The sequence below is a fragment of the Lagopus muta genome, chromosome Z, assembly GCF_023343835.1.
Source record: "Lagopus muta isolate bLagMut1 chromosome Z, bLagMut1 primary, whole genome shotgun sequence".
NCBI lineage: Eukaryota > Metazoa > Chordata > Aves > Galliformes > Phasianidae > Lagopus > Lagopus muta.
Window position 1 is genome coordinate 24,597,963 of NC_064472.1, and position 20,022 is coordinate 24,617,984.

Genomic DNA, 20,022 nt, shown 5'->3' on the forward strand with positions numbered 1-20,022 from the left:
ACAAAAACAGACAAACAAACAAACAAACAAACAAAACCAAAGCAAAACAAAAAAATGCCATCGTGCATATATATGCATAGATATCTATATCTCTATTATTATATACCTGGAATTATATATGTAACGTGTATATTTAAATGCTTATATCTATAATGAAACACTTAACGGCAGATGAACTGTTAGTAAGAAAAACTTTGAATGCAAAGTTCAGTCAAAAAAATAAACTTCTGCTTGTTGGCAGTAGGAACTGGTTTGTTTGCAGTTTATCTTACTAGTGCTAGATAGTAAAGAAGGAAATGCTGCTGGTAGAGCAAACAGTGCACTTGGACAGAAATATTAAAATAGAGAGTTAGTGCTCCATTATGAGATATTGCTGTATCTCATTAGGCTGGTTACACAAAAATAAGAATTTGAGATGGGGAATGCATTCCCTGAATTAAATAAATACTTGCTTGAGTTAGGTTGAAGCTTAGCCTATGAGGGTCTAGGTAGATACTAGGCTGAACTGCAGCCTGCAGAGTGCTGTTTTCCCCCTGGCAGATGCACTGCATTCTGGGTTGCACCAAGCAACCCAAGCGTGCTGCTGGCTATATTCCCTCTGCTTGTGTGCCACTTTTGGACTACCACATCCTGTTTTATCCCCTTAATGCCACCAAATTTAAAACAGCCAATGAGAAACTGGAGAGAGAAGGGAACAGTAAAAAGTTTAGAGTCCTAACAAAGGAAACCTGCAAGGAGAGATGGAAGTAGGTAGGCTTGCTAGGCCTCCATAGGAGAAGTCTTAGGGAGGAAGCAAATCACTATATCCCATCATCTGAAGAAGAATTATGAAGATGATGGTGTTAGGCTATTCTCAAGTATGCAGAACAAAGAGGAAACAATGAACATCACAGGTTTCAGCAAGGGAATGTCCATCTATTTCTAAGGAAGATGCTCTTCGTAATGAGGTAGTGAATCACTGAAAAGGCTGCTCAGAGGCATCAACCTTGGAGGTAGTCAGTGCTCAAATAGAAAAAATCCTAAGCAACCTGATCTGAGTATTGAGATAATTGCAGACTTTAGACTAGATGATCTACAGAAGTTCTATCCAACATAAACTATTCTGTTATTCTAAGATGTTCCAACACAAAATATTGAATTATTATTACATATTAAAAAATAAATTATCATTAAATGAGCTAATTGTTATAAAAGAAAATCAAATGGCAAGCACTGAATATGGCAGTATGAAAACATCTTTCACAGAATAACTGAGTCTTTTAAATCCAGCCTAGAAAGTGAGCAGTACCTCAGAGGTCTCTGGATATTCATACCAGAGGTAACAAAACCTAAATGGTTAGCTTAAACTGCTTAAACAACCACTATCCATATAAGAAAAGGAAAACAATCTCCCATTTGCATACAAATTCGGTCTTGGAGAAACATTTGGCAAAGATATCAGATCTTAATAGTAATTAAATATGTATCAGGTATCTGTCATTTCACATTAACAGATACCTGTGCAAATTGCATTTTCAGTGTTTTTAAAACAGATATTTAAATTGCTCATTTTTTCCTCCATATTTAACAAAGAATTTCAAAGCTTTGTACAATCTGACTTTAATATTCATTTTGAAGTAATTAAAAGTTGATGATTTGTCTTCAAAGATATTGGTGTCACTATTTTCATATCATTTTTTAATTTTAATTCTAACATGCTGATGGGAGAATTACAGACTTTATACTTCCTTGTTTGCTAAGATTCTTGTTAATTGATCTAAAAGGACAAACATACATCGCTTAGAAAAGGACAGAATCACAATAATAAACAGAATCACCGTATTTTTAAACTAGACCACACACCTAAGTTCTTTAAGTTCTAAGACATTTTGTGCAAGTACAACCGAGAGTTGTAAAGACGTATTGCAAGTAATTTGGTTTCACATCACCTTAGCTTGTCTGTTTCTTTTACAGGATATTTTGTGAATTCCTTGACTGAAAACTGTACTGTATAAGATAATGTAATCTTTTATATTTCTCCTTGTTTGCTTCAGGATTTTCCTCGGCTTGTTTTCTGCACTTTGTCTGGATACTCTGTCGGATGCAGTGTTATTACTGGAACATACATTCAAATGTCAGAAAAGAAACTAAGTAACAGGCTAAGTGGAAGTGGCTAGCAATGCAATTCCCAAAGCAAAGATGCAGTGAAAGACAGCAAATAATGAGAAATGGATGTGATTAGTTTGTTTCATAATGTAAAGCAAAATATGAAAGCATCAGTCATTTTAAAATTTAATTCTGAGGTCTGTGTACTATCTGCAACACTCATGCTCTCAGGAAATCTCTGCGTAATGTATTTAACTGTTGTGGTAGGAAAACATTTATAGATTACTGTAAATGACACGTATTCTTTGCATAAACTAGTGTGAGGGTTGTGGTCAACAGATCTATGTCCAGTTGGAGGCTGGTGACAAATGGCCCAAGGGCCTGGATACCAGTGCTCTTTAGCATCAGTGATTGAGTGTACCCTCAGCAAGCTTCCTGATCACAATAAGATGTGTGGAACAGTTGACACAATAGAAGGGAGGGATGCCGTCCAGAGGGACCAGGACAGTCTTGAAAAGTGGTCACACAGGAATCTAAATCAGGTTTAACAAGGCCAAGTGCAAGGTGTCGCACTTGGGTCAAGATATGACTACAGACTGGGAGAATTCATTGAGAGCAGCCCTGCTGAGAAGGACCTGGGGGTCCTGGTGAGTGAAAAGCTAAACATCAGCCAGCCAGGCAAGGGAGGTGACTCTCCTCTGTCCTTGTGAGGCCTCATCTGGAGAACTGCAGCCAAGCCTGAGCCCCTCAGTACAGGAAGGATGTGGAGCTGTTGGAGCAGGTCCAAAGGAGGGACACTAAGATGACCAGAGGACTGGATCACCTCTCCTATGAGGAAAAGCTGCAGAAGCTGGGCTTGTTTAGCTTGGAGAAGAGATGTTTCCAGGGAGATTTCACTGCAGCCTTCCAGTAGTTAAGGGAGTTTATAAACATTAGGGCAACTGACTTTGTACATGGTCTAATAGTGATAGTATGGAAGGGAGAATGACTTTAAACTACACAGACGGTAGACATTAGGAGGACACTCCATTCTCAGAAGGGGGTGAGGTGCTGGCACAGGCTGTCCAGAGAAACTGTGGATGCTCCAACTTTGGAGGTATTCAAGGCTCGGTTGGATATGGCCAAAGACTGAGTTTCCAAAAACTCATATTAAAATTCAGGAATTTTCTCACTGGTCTCATAATCAGAAGACCCTTGTGATGAAAACAACATATTTTTAGAAGTTACCTTTTGTTTATGAGCTAAAGAAAACCAGTGAATTCTATATTAAAATTCTGTGATGGCAGCAACTTAACCCTCTGCTTCAGATGCATCTCAGATATTAAAGATTATGGAATGTGCTATCCAAATGGAGTGCTAGTTCTGCTGTGCTAAAAAAGGTGACTTCTTACACTCATAAAGTCTTACCTCTCCCTGGAGGAAAAATTAACAGTTTCAGGTGGAAAATTTTTACAGTGAAGTCTGACTCATTGGCTTCCAGTTCATGACCTTTAGATAGGAAATCAAGCCGCCTAACCCTGCCAACTAAAAGTGCCACTACTAAAAATCCTGCTGTGTTTTTTAAAGGCTGTACTGGCTTATAATTGTACAAAATGTTTACACTGCTTCAATCCACTGCAGAAAACAAAGACTTCCTAAAGATTCCATCAAGCTCAGTTTTTTTTCCACATTCAAAATCCATCATTTGTTAAGAACATGGTTAATTGGGTCCCTTCATCTTGTTAAACTGAATTATACTGTTATTGCAACTTGCACAGTGCACATGTGCCATAGTGCATCCAATTTTTCAGCAACTGCAAGGAAACTTAAGCCCTAAAGTAAATAGTAAATCCAAGTGACTGCAGGTGCATAGCTTCCATTAACTCACAAATTTAATATTTTAGAGGCTTACGTTTCATATCCCTACCTGGTTCACTGAACTTCATGAGGCTTTACTTTGTAGGCTCAATAAGCTGAGTGGGAAGGGAGCACAGAAAGAGTAAGATAAAGGACCAAGGAACAGACTCTGTACTGAAAAGGCAGCAATTTACTGGTTCTGCAACCTAGATCTCCGTTAAAACAGAATTTATCTTCATCGTGCAATCTGAACACTACCTCAGTGTGGCTTTCTTCCCTTGGGTAGAATATATAGCAGTGGACACCACAACTGAACAAATACAGAGCTCTGCATTTAAAGCATAGACTAGGCAGAAAATGAAGATACAAGAGCTAGTAATTTTTCTTTTTCAATTTCAGTAAGCTTCCTTCAGCTTATTTTGAAAGCATCCAGCAGTTCAACCTGAAAAATGTTCTATTCCCTGTGTTTAACTCCACATAGCAACAAGGCGTGGTGTACTGAAGCACCTCAGAAAGAAATTTTGCCATTTTGAACCATTTTTATTTCATTTTAAAACACCATGACAGCCATTTTTCTCTGTGTGTACTTCATAAGAACCATAGGTCTTAATGACCCTGATGAGCCTCAGCCGTGGTCCCAGGATCCTCTTTACTCTCACAGCTGGGCACCCCAGCTTGCCTGTGCTAAACTCAGGGTACCTTACTTTGGTCCCTTGGTGTTCCCGAATCTCATCCTGACTTTCCGTGACTGAGCTTGGACATAACACCACATCACCTTGCTCAGCATGCACCAGTCTGTAGATGGGAAACTTGTTCTCACCACCTCCCCTCCCCCTGTCCAGGGACCATGCCCTACCAGTGACAGTGCTGCCCAACCTAAACTATGTTCCCCCCTTCCCCGCCTCCTCCCTGCCCCCCCCCATACCCCCCCATTCCCGCTTCCTCCCATCCCTCCCCCCCTTGGAGCCTCCTCATGGCTGCTGCTCTCTCACGACTCCCACAGCCCCCGGAGCTTGAGGAGCTTCAGGATCACCAGCCAGATAATGCCTCGGTGAGCAGCTGGGGGGGAAGCTCAGCAGTGTAAATAGTCTGCTCAGACATTTAGGATCCCCACAGATGCAGAATATCATGACTTGCAGGCTATCCTTTGGACAGTGAAAACTCAGAACAAGCATGACTACTGCCTGCAGGCTGAAATGGTCTGCAAGTGGCTCCACATCTGCATAGGAAAATCTGAAAAAGCTCCAGAAGACCAAAGCACACTTTATACGTACAAATCCATTAGTTTAAGTACAGGAAGCTTGTTGTGACCGCATTTACAGCAACCATTTAGAAAATCTCCAGTAACAGCCAGAGAAAGACGCATGTTGGAAAACACTGCATTATTTTTCATTAGTAAACACTGATTGTATTTCATACCAGAATGGCTAATAGAAAGCTCACTCTTGGCATTAGTAGCAAATCTGGTCTATAAGCAGACACTGCCTTACAGCCTGGCTTTAACTAATATTGCCCTTGAATAAAACCAGTTGAGGCCTGAATAGCTCAAATACATTCAAATGATTCAATGATTCAAATACAAAAGCCTGTGTGATGGTACCACTCTCACATACATTTTTTATGTTACTAAAGGCAGTGCTAGAATCAATAAATCAGGGAAGCAGTGCCACATCAATTACATCCCCTGAATGCCACAGATAAGGTGGACCATCTGCCTTATCAACACCTCAAGTACACACACTGTCAAAGCACACTGAAGCACCACTAGTCACACTTGGCTGGAGTGTCCAGTGTCTTGTTGTCTACTTTAGCACTTGAGCAGTAAGGTACGCAAAATACTCCATGTTACTGATGGGCATTTATATGTATTTCCATCTATCATCTCTTTGAGTTTGGTCTATTATTATCACTTTCCTTGTTCAAATGAGAGTCCTCAGCCACCCTCAAGAGGACACCTGGATGACTCAGATAATATCTTTTATTCATGGACAGAAAATGATCTGTACACTATCAGTGCCAGCTCACTAATAACAGAAATTGGTTTCCAGCTCCCAGCAGCCCTCTTGCCTATTCCATGGCTGTACAAGTCTGAAGAGCATACAAGAAGAAACAACTCACTTGTATCTGTACAGAGATGTAACTTCAAAGGAGGTAAAACAAGCAAACCAAGTCCTAGTGAAAGCAACCAAACTCTAAAACTCATTTTCCTTTTTTTGGAAAACAACAACCACAAGAACAACAAAACATACATGCCAAAAAAAACACAAACCCCAAAACATAACAAAACAAAACAAAAAAAACCCCAACATTCTGATGTCATAAATATTTAAATTTGATAAGTAAAGCAATTAAAATATAAATTCTTGCTTCATCACCCAGATCTTGATTTTAGCCTACAATTAGCTTTTAAAAACAGCTATACAATGTTAGCCTCAGGACATATATCACATTGATTTAGTGCTCAGTTCCTTGTATGTGTGTGTATCAGCTTGCACTGAAAAAAAAAATAATGCATAGTAATGCAGATTGTAGAGCTGGGTCTGTGTTCATTGCTTGCAGTCTGAGAGCAAGGGGAATTCCTGCAAAAGAAAGGCAACTTTTAATTCAGTCCAAAATTTCACAGGAATTTGAATCAGCATACTTTTTTCCTGGCCTCCACATTTCAACAACAAAATTCACAGCCATAGTTTTTAACCTTTGCACTCTGTGTTGCCACAGAGCTATTAAACCAACAGGCAAAAAGTGCTTTTAAGTTGAACTCCTTACACTTACCTGGATTTTTTAACAAGCTTCTATATGTTTATTCAGCCCTTACGAAGTACAGCAGTTTGCTTTGCAACAACTCTATTCCAGTTATGCCATACACATTCTTGTAAAGTTTTATTGAACTAAAAGGTCTTCATAATAAAAAAAAAAAAGCATATTACTAAAGCACTAAAAATCCATGGCATCACAGAATTTTTTTACTCCAACTCTATTAAAATATCAAATAAAATTGGGTTTATTGGTTGAAAAAATGCAACAGTATAAAGAAAACTGCTGCATTTCTTCTGACAGAAATTAGTTTTTCTCGTCGTAGGAATTGAAGAAAGCAACATATTAAGCCTATAAGTCATTCCTGCTATGAAATGCGGATTTTCATAATGGCTTCCTTTTATCTTATGCGTGAGAAGTACAACACAAAAGAAATCCCCCAAGCTCAGAAAATCATGTAGTTTTAAACAATAGTCAGAAATAAAATGAACCTAAAAGCAGATTGCGTATTTAATAAAAAGTCATCAACGATTGACTGAATAAGTTTAATCAGTAATTCAGTTCCATTTCCTACCTGTCTCTCCAGGCAGGAAATTGTACTGTCAAAATTCATTTGCCACAAGATTTCCACTTTATCAAACAAGTGATCTTATTCTGCAAGAACTTATGCCCTCATACACAGTAAAATTACTGTTTGTAATTCATATAAACATTCCTATTGCAATAAATTTGATTATTTGTGTGTGTGTGTGTATAAAGATTGGTAAGCACAGATGTACTCCTCTGTCATCATTTGGGGTAGGACATAAGCGTACAAGCTAGAAGAGAGCATCCATACGAGTAACCCAGAGGAAGAGCAATGGGCTCTCCACCTGATGTTACTTAGGAATGAGATTTCTGTGTTTTGAAATTTCATATGCTTCTTCTGCACTGCATTGGTCATCTGGTGAAAATGAAAAAAATTATCCAACTGCGTTATTTTTAAGATAAACCATACAAGAAGATCTCAAGGAAGATACACTGAAGCACTTGTGCCCCTGTGAGTCAGAAAAACCAGAGCAGCCCAGAACACCAAAATCCTTACATGATTCCAAGAAAACGAAAGAATTACCTATGCCTTTGAGATGTGGACTTGGATATTTCAAATAAGCATTGTATCTTTTAAACAAGAACTACCATAATACATCTTAAACTTGTAAAAAAGTTCTACAGTCCCCATGTTCTGTTATCCTTTATGATTCAATAAGATTTATTCAAATTATTATTTTAGCTTTGAATGGCTTGGGTTGGAAGGGACCTTAAAGATCATCTAGTTCTAACATCCCTGCCATGTGCAAGGCAACCACCCACAAGATCAGACTGCCCAGGGCCCCACACCAACCTGAATACCTCCAGGGATGGGGCATCCATAGTTTCTCTGGGCAACTGTGCCAGTGCCTCACTGCCCTGTGAGTGAAAAATTTTGTCCTAACATCTAATCTAAATTTCCCCTCTTTTTGCTCTGATCATTTTTCTGGCTCTCCTCTAGAATCTGAGAAATGCATGCATCCCTGGAGGTTGGCATTCATCGGCATGTATTAGCTCTAGAATTACCACACTTATCCGAGTAAAGTAAACCTGTAAACCCACTAGAACAGCCAAATATCTTGCTTGTGTTGGGGGGGCCCAAGTGAGGCCTCAAGAGGGCAGAGCAGAAGGGAACAATTACCTCCCTCACCACCCTGGTCACCCCTCTTTTGATGCTGCTCAAGATAGGGCTGGGCTTCCCAGCTGCAGACATGCTGCTCGGTCATGTCCATTCATCCATCAGAATACCAAATTCCTTCTCTGAGGGGCTGCTTTCAGTGAGTTCTTCTCCCATTCTGTACTCTTACTTGGGATTGCTCCAGTCCAAGTACAATACCTTCCACTTAGCCTTGTTGAACCTCATTAGCTGGGCCCATTTTTCAAACCTGTCCAGATCTGGATGATGTCCTTTACTTCTTTTGTATCCATGGAACCATTCAGCTTGGTGTCGTCAGCAGATACTTGCTGAGAGTTACCAGTCACACTCTCTAGGTCATTGATGATGATGCTGAAGAGTACTAGTCCTATGACAGATCCCCTCTGCCTACTCCTGGACACAGTGCCACTGACAACAACCCTCTATCTGCAACCATCCAACCAATTCCTTATCCACTGAGTAGTCCATCCTTCAAATCCATATATTTCAAATTTAGAGAGATTTAGAGATATGAATGTGATGTGGGACCATATCTGCCTTGCAGAAGTCCAGGTGGATGACATCAGTTACTCTGTCTACTGATGGTGTCACTCCATCACAGAAAGCCACCAGATGGGTCAGGCATGATCTACCTCTGGAGCATCTGTTCAGTGAACTTCCCAGGCAGAGACATGATGCTCATTGGCCCGTAGTTACCCTATTCTACATTTCTTAAAAACTGGGAGTGTTATTTCCATTTTTCTAGTCATTTGGGACTTCACTTGACAGTCATGAATAACTTGAAATAACTATTCTGACTAAAAGTGCAGTAAGTTTCAGTCAAATCTTCTTTGTGCACTCCAAAGAATAGTTTCCAAGGGATAGAAATGTGGCCTTGAGGTCACTTCATGTCCAGCTCTGAGCTCGAAGTATAAACCACTGAATTTCCATAAATAAATACAAAATTAAGTGATTCAGCACTTTGGCTCCTTAGAAAGAAAAACAATAATCTTATTTCTCAGCAAAAACAATTTTTAATCAATATAATTATCTAGTTTTTGTTTCTTAGTCTGTACAGTGCAATGGTTTCTAGCCACTTAAGGGACATTTTATGGAATGCAGTTTAACAGGGCAGAGTATTTTGCTGTGAGCAAGTAAATTCTCTCTCTGAGCATAAATTCTTCATTCCTAGGTCTACATTTTGCAAGCAAATGTGAAAAGAGGACATAGTCTTAACCAGAAATTATTCTTGATGGTGTAGAAGTGCTCACAAGAGGGGGACACTGAATTCCATGATTTACTAACTTCAATTTAAATACAGTCTTTATGCCAGTAACCCTTCATAACACTAGAATCATAGAGTAAGGAAGGTATGGAGGGACTTCATGACTTCACACGCCTGCTGAAAGCCAGGTTAACTTCAAAATTGGATCAGGCTTTCTGGCGCAGTGCACTGGCATATTCTGATGATAGAACGCAATTCCACAGCATCTATATGAGCCTGCTCTGGTGCATCACCATCCCCACAGTGAATAATTTCTTCCTTCTATCTCAGTGGAATTTCCATTCCTTTTCCTGAATTCATCTTCTTTGTAATCACTCATTAGATGATGGCAGACAGCACTTACATCCCTCTCTCTGCTTGGCCCTCTCTTCCCAGATGAGCAAAGCAATAGCCTTTCCTTGAGAACCACCTGCAGTGGTTCTCAAGTATAGCCACCTGCTATACTGTTAAGTCTCCCAGTGTGTTTCTTCACTGGGTGGAACCTTCAATTCTGTTCTGAAGACCAAATGTGGACCAAGATCTAGGAGTACCTAGAACAGCTGAAAAAACTTTTTTTCTTCCAGTCACTATCAAAATAACATGTAAACCTTAAGAGATTAAGTGGGATGTTAAATACATTTCAGGTTGCACCTTGAGCTACTCGTACGTCAGCAAATATAAAGCATGAAATTATTCAGTTGATTTTTCTGAGCAACATTTGCTTTAGAGAAAACCCACACAATGGACAGACTGAAAGACCCCTTACAACACTTTCTCAAATACTGGAAATAGTTTTGCCTATTCTGGATTGCTGAGCAGGAATTCACCAAACTTATTCATTACTATAAATAGAAAAATTAGCAAGCACTTGTTCTTCCCAGAGATGCCTGATTTCCCAGGAAATATGTTTTCTCTATGCAGAGCCCCATTCTCCTTAATTACTTTGTGCAACTGGTCATAGTAAGGAATCTTCGATGCTGTGCTCTAAGAACACATGAAAGGTAAATGTTTACTAAATACAGAGGGAAAAACAAAAAGGAATTCAAAGTAATGTTCTGGCTTTTGGTAGTGCTGTGCCATGAAGCTGTGGATGGAAAGAATCTGAAACTTTAAAACTCACAGAGAAGGAGTCAAAGTTTGACAAAAACACCACTAAGTGTAAAGCTTGCCATCAGTAGTACAAAGATGTGATGTATGATTTCTACAAAAATCCTCACTGCATCTCAGATGGTAAGATTATTAAAGTTTCAGATAGATTACATATATCATTTATAAGTTATTATTAAGTTGTAGAAAGTTTGTTGTACTGTGTTGGAGAAGAAACATCACACAAGTAGCAATTTGGCAAGAGAGAGAAATATGAGAAATAGCCATTACTCAAAGTTTTTGTGAATGTCAATCCCCGACAGGGATTTGAGTAAAATTTCTTGAAATTTCAGATACTGAGAAGTCAAAGGTACAAATACCCTAATATTTTCTGGAGTGATTCATAAGCCAAAGAAAGGCTTTGATGCAATAGATGAGAGCAGCCTGACATGGGTTACTCTTTACGTCTTCCTTAGTCACTCCAGTTAGAAGAAATCACAGAGAAATTCTCAGTATTTTTTTCCTTTTTAAAGCATCACCACCACTGCTGCCACCTCTTCCAGGAGGGATGGAGGAGGGAATTTAAGAAAAAAAAGTGCAACAACATGTGCACGTAGCTAAGGAGTTAAGTAAAAAAGGGGAAAAGGAAGAGGGAAAAAAAATAAGTGATGATGCAGAATAGCATCAGTTTATCAACAGCAAGCCAGTGCCCAGCCAGTCCCAAGCCAACAGCAGTCTTCTCAGACAGTTCCCCCCAATAGTATGATGCCATGTTATACGGGACGTCTCTTTAGGTCAGATGTTGCCCAATTGGACCATTCCCTTAATATGGGGACCTCAACTTCTTTAGAAATTTCAAAGCTGTACACTTACACGAGATGTATATGCTTTATGTCACAGAGTGGTATGTCTTGATATTTTTCTATTTTTTTACACAGTTAAGTATATGCACACATGTACAGATGCAAATGACATTCCTCCTTTAAATCATGTTTTCTTTAACTTGAAAATTATCTCAAGTATTACAAAACTTTTATTCTCTTCACTACCTGTATCACAGACTTTAATGAGGCCAAATAAGATCATGATGATAAATGGGACAAAAGGGATGCCACCAGCTGGAACAACATTATGATTTTAAAACAGTTTACAAGTGATTGCATACATACCACTTTTTTTTTTTTTTTGGTCAATGTATCTGTGAAATCCATCAAAACAAATATTAATTAAAAATTTGTAAAGTACAAAATACATCAAAAAAGGCTTTTAATTACTCTAAAAGTTACTTTTTCTTTGGTAATAATCAACTATAAAAGGATAAAAATACATATATAGAAAGCATACAGTTTTGTCTTTAAAGTTGAATGTATGCTTTTACGGTCTTCATGAGGTTTTATGAGGTAAGTGTGCCACAACAAAGAGGAAAAATAACATTATATTTTTATATCTCCGGTGCTAAGAAACATATCCATCTGAATTTTTCCATGTTAATTAACATGACAATATCTTCCATGGCTAATTATGTATGAGGCCTGCTCCAAAAGTTCCGCCTCCAACTTTATGATGTTGGTCATGACATCAGAGGAGGATGTTGGTGGTATGGCAGTAGAGGTTGAACGTTCCCACCAATATCCCTTACGTGTGGTTGCTATGTGACAGATGGCAGCCGGTGGATACCGGTGTCTCATGTGGAAGTGTGGAATGAAGCAAAAGTGTATCATTCACTGAATTCCTCCATGCAGAAAAAAAATGGCACCCACTGACATTCAGTGATGCTTGCTGAACATTTATGGAGACCAAAAAGCTGGATATGAACACAGTGAGGCAGTGGGTAGTATGTTTCAGCACTGGCAACAGCAATAGTGGGTCACCTCTGCTGGTGCAGAGACTGCAGGTGAAAATGGTGATGACTGTGTTGAAAACCAGTGTGCTATAGCTGAGAATGTGCTCTACCAAATAGTGTTATTGTGCTCTTTATATCTGTTGTAGTTTGCAAGGAAATAAATAGGAGCATTACTTTCAGAACGACCTATGTAGATTCTGATTAAATGCTAGAATGCATAGAATCTGTTTAAAAGTTCAGGGTATCTCCCAGTAGATGGAGTATTAGGAAGACACACATTTTCTGGTCATATGCTTCCTTATTTTCAAAGTAGTTACAACAGTATGTAAACGCAACGAGAAATAGTTATCATAAAAATAATCACTCTCTTCTGTCACAATTTTTTTCCAACAAATTCACTCTGATTTGTTGACAGATTCTGAGCCAAACTCACAAGAAATATGATTCCATTCTCATCATTCAAATTACAGGGGTGCGTATTGGGGCAGAAGTTAGTGATATATGTATTTATACAGAAGTGTAATAATTTCAGATGGTTTTCCTCCTCTCACAACTGAGACACTGCCACCTGCAGAGCACAGCTTTGTTAACAGATATTCAATCCCCTACGCACACTCAGTAGTCCAGTTATATGCTTAATTCCAACTGCTTATAGAGATTCAGCATTACATGTCTCAAAATACCTCCCGTGAAATAACACATTTCAAAAATCATGCACAATAACATCTTTGTAACAGATGAAATGCCGTCTTCCTGAAAAAATGGAGCCTCTCATAATGCCTGCATTATGACAAAATGGATGCCATTTTAACTCGTGCTTCCACCACGTTCTCTGTAGGGATGAAAGATAAATAAGAGTTTAGCCAGCAGTAACTATTCTCTTCTGATGTGAAACCACATCAGGATCAGTATGACTGATTTTGTCAACTAGCTGTAGGGATGCAAGTCATAATAAGGCTGTTGGAATACTGGAATGGCTGCAGAGCTCTGGAATCCCCATCCCTGTTGATGCTCAGACCTTGAATGGACATAGTTGAGAGAAACCTATTCTAGCTATAAAAGTCAGCCTGCTTTTGGAAGTTGGCTGGACTAAATGGCCTCACACAGTCCCTTCAAATGGGAATTACTCCAATATTCACCTGTATTGTGCAGAAACCATCTTGCAGATACCTGCATAGCAGAGACTCCCACAAACCTTAATACATTTTTCTTGTCTATTTTTTTTTCCTTTTTTTTTTTTTTTTTTTTCTGAGCAGATCATTCTTATATGATTACCTAACACAGTAATCAGTTCATTGGTCACTTGTCCAACATCATTATGTACTTTTTTCTTTGATACTCTCTCCGTTGTCAGAGCTTGACTTGTTTAATAAAACTGCAAGGAAATAACTGTTGAGTTATTTGAAAATAAGGTGCTGCTCATACACTGAGGAAGAATAATATAAAGACAAATGAATCTGCTGGGGGTGGCAGCCTGTGTGCCACACTACACATAAAAATGAGTCCTATCCATGAGAGGTGACTTCTAGACCAAAAGCCAAAACCGTCATCAGTTGCACAGCTATATGCTGATAAGATAAGTTGGTGGTCCATGAAATGTTTGGTATATTCACCTGATACTGTTGTTGTTGTTATTATTATTATGTTGATTAAAAACAGCTCAAATATAGCCCAGTAAAAACAAAAGAAGAGAACTTTGCTCTGTAAAGAATTTGTGTCTTCGAGTGGTGTAGGAGACCACAGTAATACTTGGTCTTCCCTTTCTTTTACAGCACCCACCACATCACTTACTGATTCACAAATCCCTTCAAAGGGATCTAACGAACCTTTGCTATGAGATCTTCCATAATCCAAACTGTTTACTTCATTGAATGAGAATTAAAAAGCAAGATGCCAAATAGTATCTGGCATGTTCATATCTGTGCAAGAAAGAGATTACCTATACCCTGCAGAGAGCTTTCAAGATAATTAGGAAATGAAAGAATATACTGTTGATCTTATTGATATTGGTGGTGATTGGACATATGCTACGATCAAATTTTCAAGTATGTGCCTTTTTAATGAAAATAAACATTACTTTCATCCCATTTTCATAGATCACAAGGATCTAAGCCATGCCCTCAGCTGACAAAGAAACAGGATTTCAAGAGCCCATCTAGTAAAAAAAAAACCAACATAGGTGCATGTGCAGAGATCAAACCAACAAGGTACATGTCAGAGATCAGTGGCTTCCAGCTGGAAGTGCTGCTCAGAGAAACCATTCATTTCTGTCTCAGAAGCATCTGGGAGGACCACTTCATTTATACAACTGTGGCAGTGTCTGCCTGGGGTAGAGGAGCAGAGGGGGGCAAGGGTAGAACGCAGCCTACGAAAACTGCTCCTTGGGATTAGCATCATTACTCCCACAGAAAAGAAGGAAGTTTAGCCTCCAGCTTAATATGGAATGAAAATGATGGCGCATAGAGACCCAGCAACACTGTAAGATGCTGAGAGCAACACTACCTCTCATGCTTACCTGTACTTCTAGACCACAATGTGTTTCCCAGAATGTTTCCCTACACGTAACTTGTATTACCATTAATGGAAAAAAAGCCTACAGGATGCTTTAATGCAGCTAGAAAATGCACTTTCTGTGGCTGGGATTTTTAGTCAAAAACCTACACATACTTATGAGATGCAGACTACTGCCCTAGAACAAAACAACATAACTAGATCCATAGGACCATGACTGCAAAAACAGTTTGCTGAGAAGGAGATAATCAGCCTTGGAGATACTGCTTTATCTTAAATATATCTTGCTTTTGGCAAGCCGACATGAAACTGCAGTAACACTATATTTTTCATGAGTCTTGGATCAATATAAAGCTATATGCTGTGTGCTAGAATAGCTACATTACATGTGAGGTGCTTTTCAAGCTTTTGTTATCGTGCATTTTCAGTTCAGTTAGAAATACTTGGAAGGAATGCCCATCTAATCACGAAAGTCTGATGTTTTGTTGATGCATGTCAAGTCTTTACCATCAGCAGGTGCTCAGAAGAAATGCAGACAGAGGTAAAACTCTGTCTTAGAAATTTGTATGTCTTAATCAATAAAACGTATTGCACCTCAAGCAGTTTGATTGTTACGCCTGCAGCATTTAAACATTTATTAGCCTCTCTGGGTGGGGAAGCTGACCGAGAGTTCGAGCCACAGAGAAGGAAAGGACAGGCTTTGTCTTGCTTTACCTTATCTGATTTTTTTTGTAATGGCACAGCAGTTTCAATAATAATCATGCTAAAGAAATCTGCTTTTAATTGCATTGAATACACATGTATTTATTTCTCAGCTACATAAAAAAGGGAGAGACCAAACCTGACTAGAGCATCATAGACTGGCAACATGCATACGCACAGGAGAACAGTACAGAAATACAAATGAAAAGCCTGTCAGACACATCTTTGTGGCTATCAGCCACTATGGAAAAAGGGGCCACCACATTTTGCAACATAGGGATCAGAGAATATATCACATTAACTCTAGACTGAAACAGTTTGCGTATTTAAAAGAGGAGCCATAGTACCTATTTTCTTAGTGGTACATCCTTTCCGTTTACTTTTCCATTTAGCCTCTTAAAAACACCTATAAGAAAACAAGCTCTAAATTCAGTCCTCTGAAGGATGCTGATCTTTTCTAAGCCGAAGATATTATGCACTACATAATAAAAGGGCGGTGGCAGCAGCTGTGGATTCCCTATCATAGGTTTGCAAACACATTTAATGTAATTGATGAGCTTTTGTTTAAACAAGCATTGATATGCATTCTGTGACGCATATGGGTTGCAAGGATTCACAGCAACACACAGCCCAGGTGATCTGCCTGTGAGGCTAAACCAACTCTTATACAACTGAGATTGTGAAATATCTTCATTAATGCCATTTTTGTGCTTCAAATACTACGTAATGACACCGCGGGATTCATTTGAGCTCCCAATGAAATCTACAGCGTGAGTCACGCAGATTTTAATGGCAGGATGAGGACAGGATGAGGACCGCTGTGGATAAACATTTGTCCTCTGTGCTTTGAAACACATCATTTAGAAATTCATTTGACACCAGCCATTACTGCGAGCAACTTATGTAAGCTTATATAATCAGGAACACACAATCACGATTATAGATTTCATGTTGTCACCTGCAGTAACACTGCGTTTTGCATGTATAACTGAACGCCTCACGTGATCTTCCTTTGTTGCAAACATCTTTCTTGTAAAGCCGCTAACAAGTAAGAAAAAGAAGACACAACTCTTGTTTTGCTGTTACTGACAAATTAATTACATTTTTGAAATACATAATCAGAACGCGCTTGCCTTGGCCAAGCACAGATCTGCTCTTCTAGAATGCAGTGACACGATTTTACACGAAGTTGCCATCAGAGAAAGCTTATGTTGAGTCTGTGCCACTGATATGCAGGGTCATCTGTGTTGAGTTAGCAATAGGAATACAGTCACAGAAATACAGGCATGGGACTACTGCTTGTTCCTTTTTTCCTCCTCAAGGTATCATTTAAAGATGCTTGGAGGCACCATGTGTGTCAATAATGTTAATTGATACACTTTTTTTTCCCTTTTTTTTATTTTTTTTAATCAATACTCAGCTGATGGGAAGCTTTCCTCCAAATGTATGTACGTAAGCCTCCTTGGAATTTATTATGACTGTATTTTAGAAAATCCTATGTTTCTGTGGAATACAGAAAAAAGAGATGCTTGCATTACAGATACAGGTATTTAAGAGAGAAAGAAAAGAAAGAAAGATGCAAAATAATCCCTGAAATGATAAGATTTAATGCAAGGTATCATTCAGTGAAATTGCAGAAAATGGCTAGCTGAGGGGGGAGGACCAGTGTCTCCAATTTACCGTGGTGCTTCCTTCTCTACAAAAATGCTGAACACATCCTTAATGACCAGGAAGAATATGAACATTATAAAAAATAGCATAATAATAATTTGCATTCCTTCAAGGACATCCATCCATGAAAATAAAATCCATTCTAAAATTTCAATAATTCAGGAAGACATATGGCATAGTAGAACAGGAGGCTCTTTCATATAGGGAATTCAGTAAAAACACTTCCAACAGAAGTATACCATTCCCAAAGATTCTAGCTGAAGAACTTTATTTTGTGGTTTGTTTATTTGTTTACATTTCTTCATATTTCTCTATTTCTGTTTATATTTTCTTTTGTGTAAGTTAATTGTAAATTCATCAAGAAGTTCCTTCCAAAATCTCCTTACGGTTCAACTCACAATGCAGTAATCTTTGACATAGTTTGTGCCACCTCAACAGATCAGATCAACATCTCCCTCTCTCCTAAGGTAGAAGTTGCTGTGAGCTCCCTGCACTGCAGTGCAATGCAGACCAAGTACCAGCAGTACTGACTGTTTGTCTGGGTAGGTTTCCGTTGTGTTGTATTAACCTCTGCAATCCCTCCCAGCCCATGAGAGGTACACTCATCAGCCTCCCAGCTACTTCCGGGAAAGAGAGCAGGATATCATGAATCACTGACGAGCTTCTGGATGATCTCAGCATCTTTTGATGAGACAATCTTCTCATCTTTTCCTTCTCTTCTCACCCCCCCATGCTGCACAGATGTGCAATGGCCACCCCAGCCGGCATGACTCAGCTCCCACCCTCACCCCCCCATCTCAATGCACCCATGGTCCTTCCATGTTTAGGTAACCAGGACTCATCAGTGACCACCATGCTCAGTTATCCCCGTGTCACCCAGCCCTAAGATCCCTGGAGTCCTGCCACTGCTCAGGACTTCCAGACCTGCTGTTCCATCTGCTTGCATCCCTTTGGCTCTTCTGCCCTGCAGTCCCTAAAGAACTCAGCATCCCATGGGTCATCCTACCACTCCGCACCTGGACTTCAGTAAGGTTTTTGCCCAGGAAACTAACTCCACGCTTCCCTTTGTATGTACTGCCTGGACACCTCTCACTGTCTGAATTCTCAAAGTGCTAGGAAAGCAGTAACTGTGTTTTGGAAAACTCCTCTCCTGCAGTTGTAAGGGAGTTCCCCGATCCCCCTTAGGAGTGGTGAATGCTAAACTGTTCTCCCAGCATAGTCAGTGTGAATCACGATCCTTGCAAGCAGTCCATAGTGAGAAAAGGAATATAGTTTTCCAAAGCTTTTACACTGATTATTTTCTTTCTTCCTTCCTTCCTTCCTTCCTTTCTTCCTTTTGTCTTCTCTGTTCCACAGCCTGAAACCCTGCCTGCTCGCTTCCACACACATTTTAGAAAGTGTCAGTTCCCTGAGGAACTCTGAGGAATCCCTACGTCTCTTCTGCCTGCCCGATTTTCCTCTCCATCCTTACCTCTATGACACTGGCAAGCTTGTTTTCCTCAAGCATCTGAAGTCTCTGCGAACCTGCTCCCCCTGGTTTCTGCTTCTCTAGCGTGCAAAAGTTGTGCCAGCTTTAGTATGCCGGTCAGCTTCCATGCCGAGATGAGATACCCTCACCGCCTGGCATCTGTGCCAGCAGGTCTGAGCGCGAGCAGCCGAGCTGGCGTCGGATGCAACTGAAGTGAGCAGCAGCCGAGCGGAGACTCAGAATCCCTGCACTCCCTTTAAGGCTCGACCTGCCCGAAGCTGAGCTCCCTCCTCCCCGCCAAACAAACCCCCTCCTAAGTCCTGTGCAAAAGTTGAGGTGTTCTCCCGCCTCCCGCCGCAAGCATGCGAACGGAGCCCGGGGGGGGGGGGGGGGGGGGGGGGGAGGATGAGGAAGGAAGGGAAAAAAAAAAAGAAAAAAAAAAAAAGGAAAAAAGAGGAAAAGTTGCCCGGCAGCAACAGTGGCGCTGCCCGCAGCATCACTTACCGGAGGGCCCGGGCGGGCTGCGAGCCGCTGCCGCTCCCTCCTTCCCTGCCGCCTCCTCCTGAAGCCGGCTGCGGGAGGGAGCGAGCGCAGAGCCTCCCGCTGGAGCCGCCAGGCGTGACGGGCCGGGAGGGGCGGGCCGGAGCCGCGGCGTGGGCTTCGCCTTGCGGTGCAGCCGCTGCGGCAGTGCCGGGGAGAGGGGGAGCGGCGCGGGGGCGGCCGCCGCCACCCGGGATGGAGGACGTGGGAGAGCGGCAAGGGCGACCCCCGCTGCAGAGCCGGGTGCGAAAGAAGGCACGGAACACCCCCCCCCAGGGAGGCGGGAACGAGCCCCTTTTGCAGTAAAAGGGGAAAATAGAGGTAGTACGCCCACGAACGTGCTCGGTTTCAAAGGCAGGCTTTCACGAGAGGCAACAGCAGGGTGAATGTGTGGAACGGCTAGTTCCTTAGGGTTGCAACAACCCTTATGGCCGCCTGAAGACCACCGCATCCCGGATCCCCGTTGTCCTACTGGAGAGTGCCATGAGCACTTCTCAGCAACAGTGTGAAGCTGTGTGTGCTCCACATGAAAAGGCTGCCAGTTGGATCTGGTGATAAAA

General features: G+C 40.6%; 1 protein-coding gene across 1 annotated transcript in view; it reads right to left on the reverse strand.

Moving 5' to 3' along the window:
• SV2C (synaptic vesicle glycoprotein 2C) overlaps positions 1 to 19,541 on the reverse strand; it is a 99,795-nt gene extending 80,254 nt beyond the window's left edge. Inside the window, exon 1 of the mRNA XM_048931767.1 lies at positions 19,427 to 19,541. The gene's annotated coding sequence lies outside the window, so the exon portion shown is untranslated. The remainder of the gene's footprint in view (positions 1 to 19,426) is intronic.
• Positions 19,542 to 20,022: the final 481 nt, after the last annotated feature.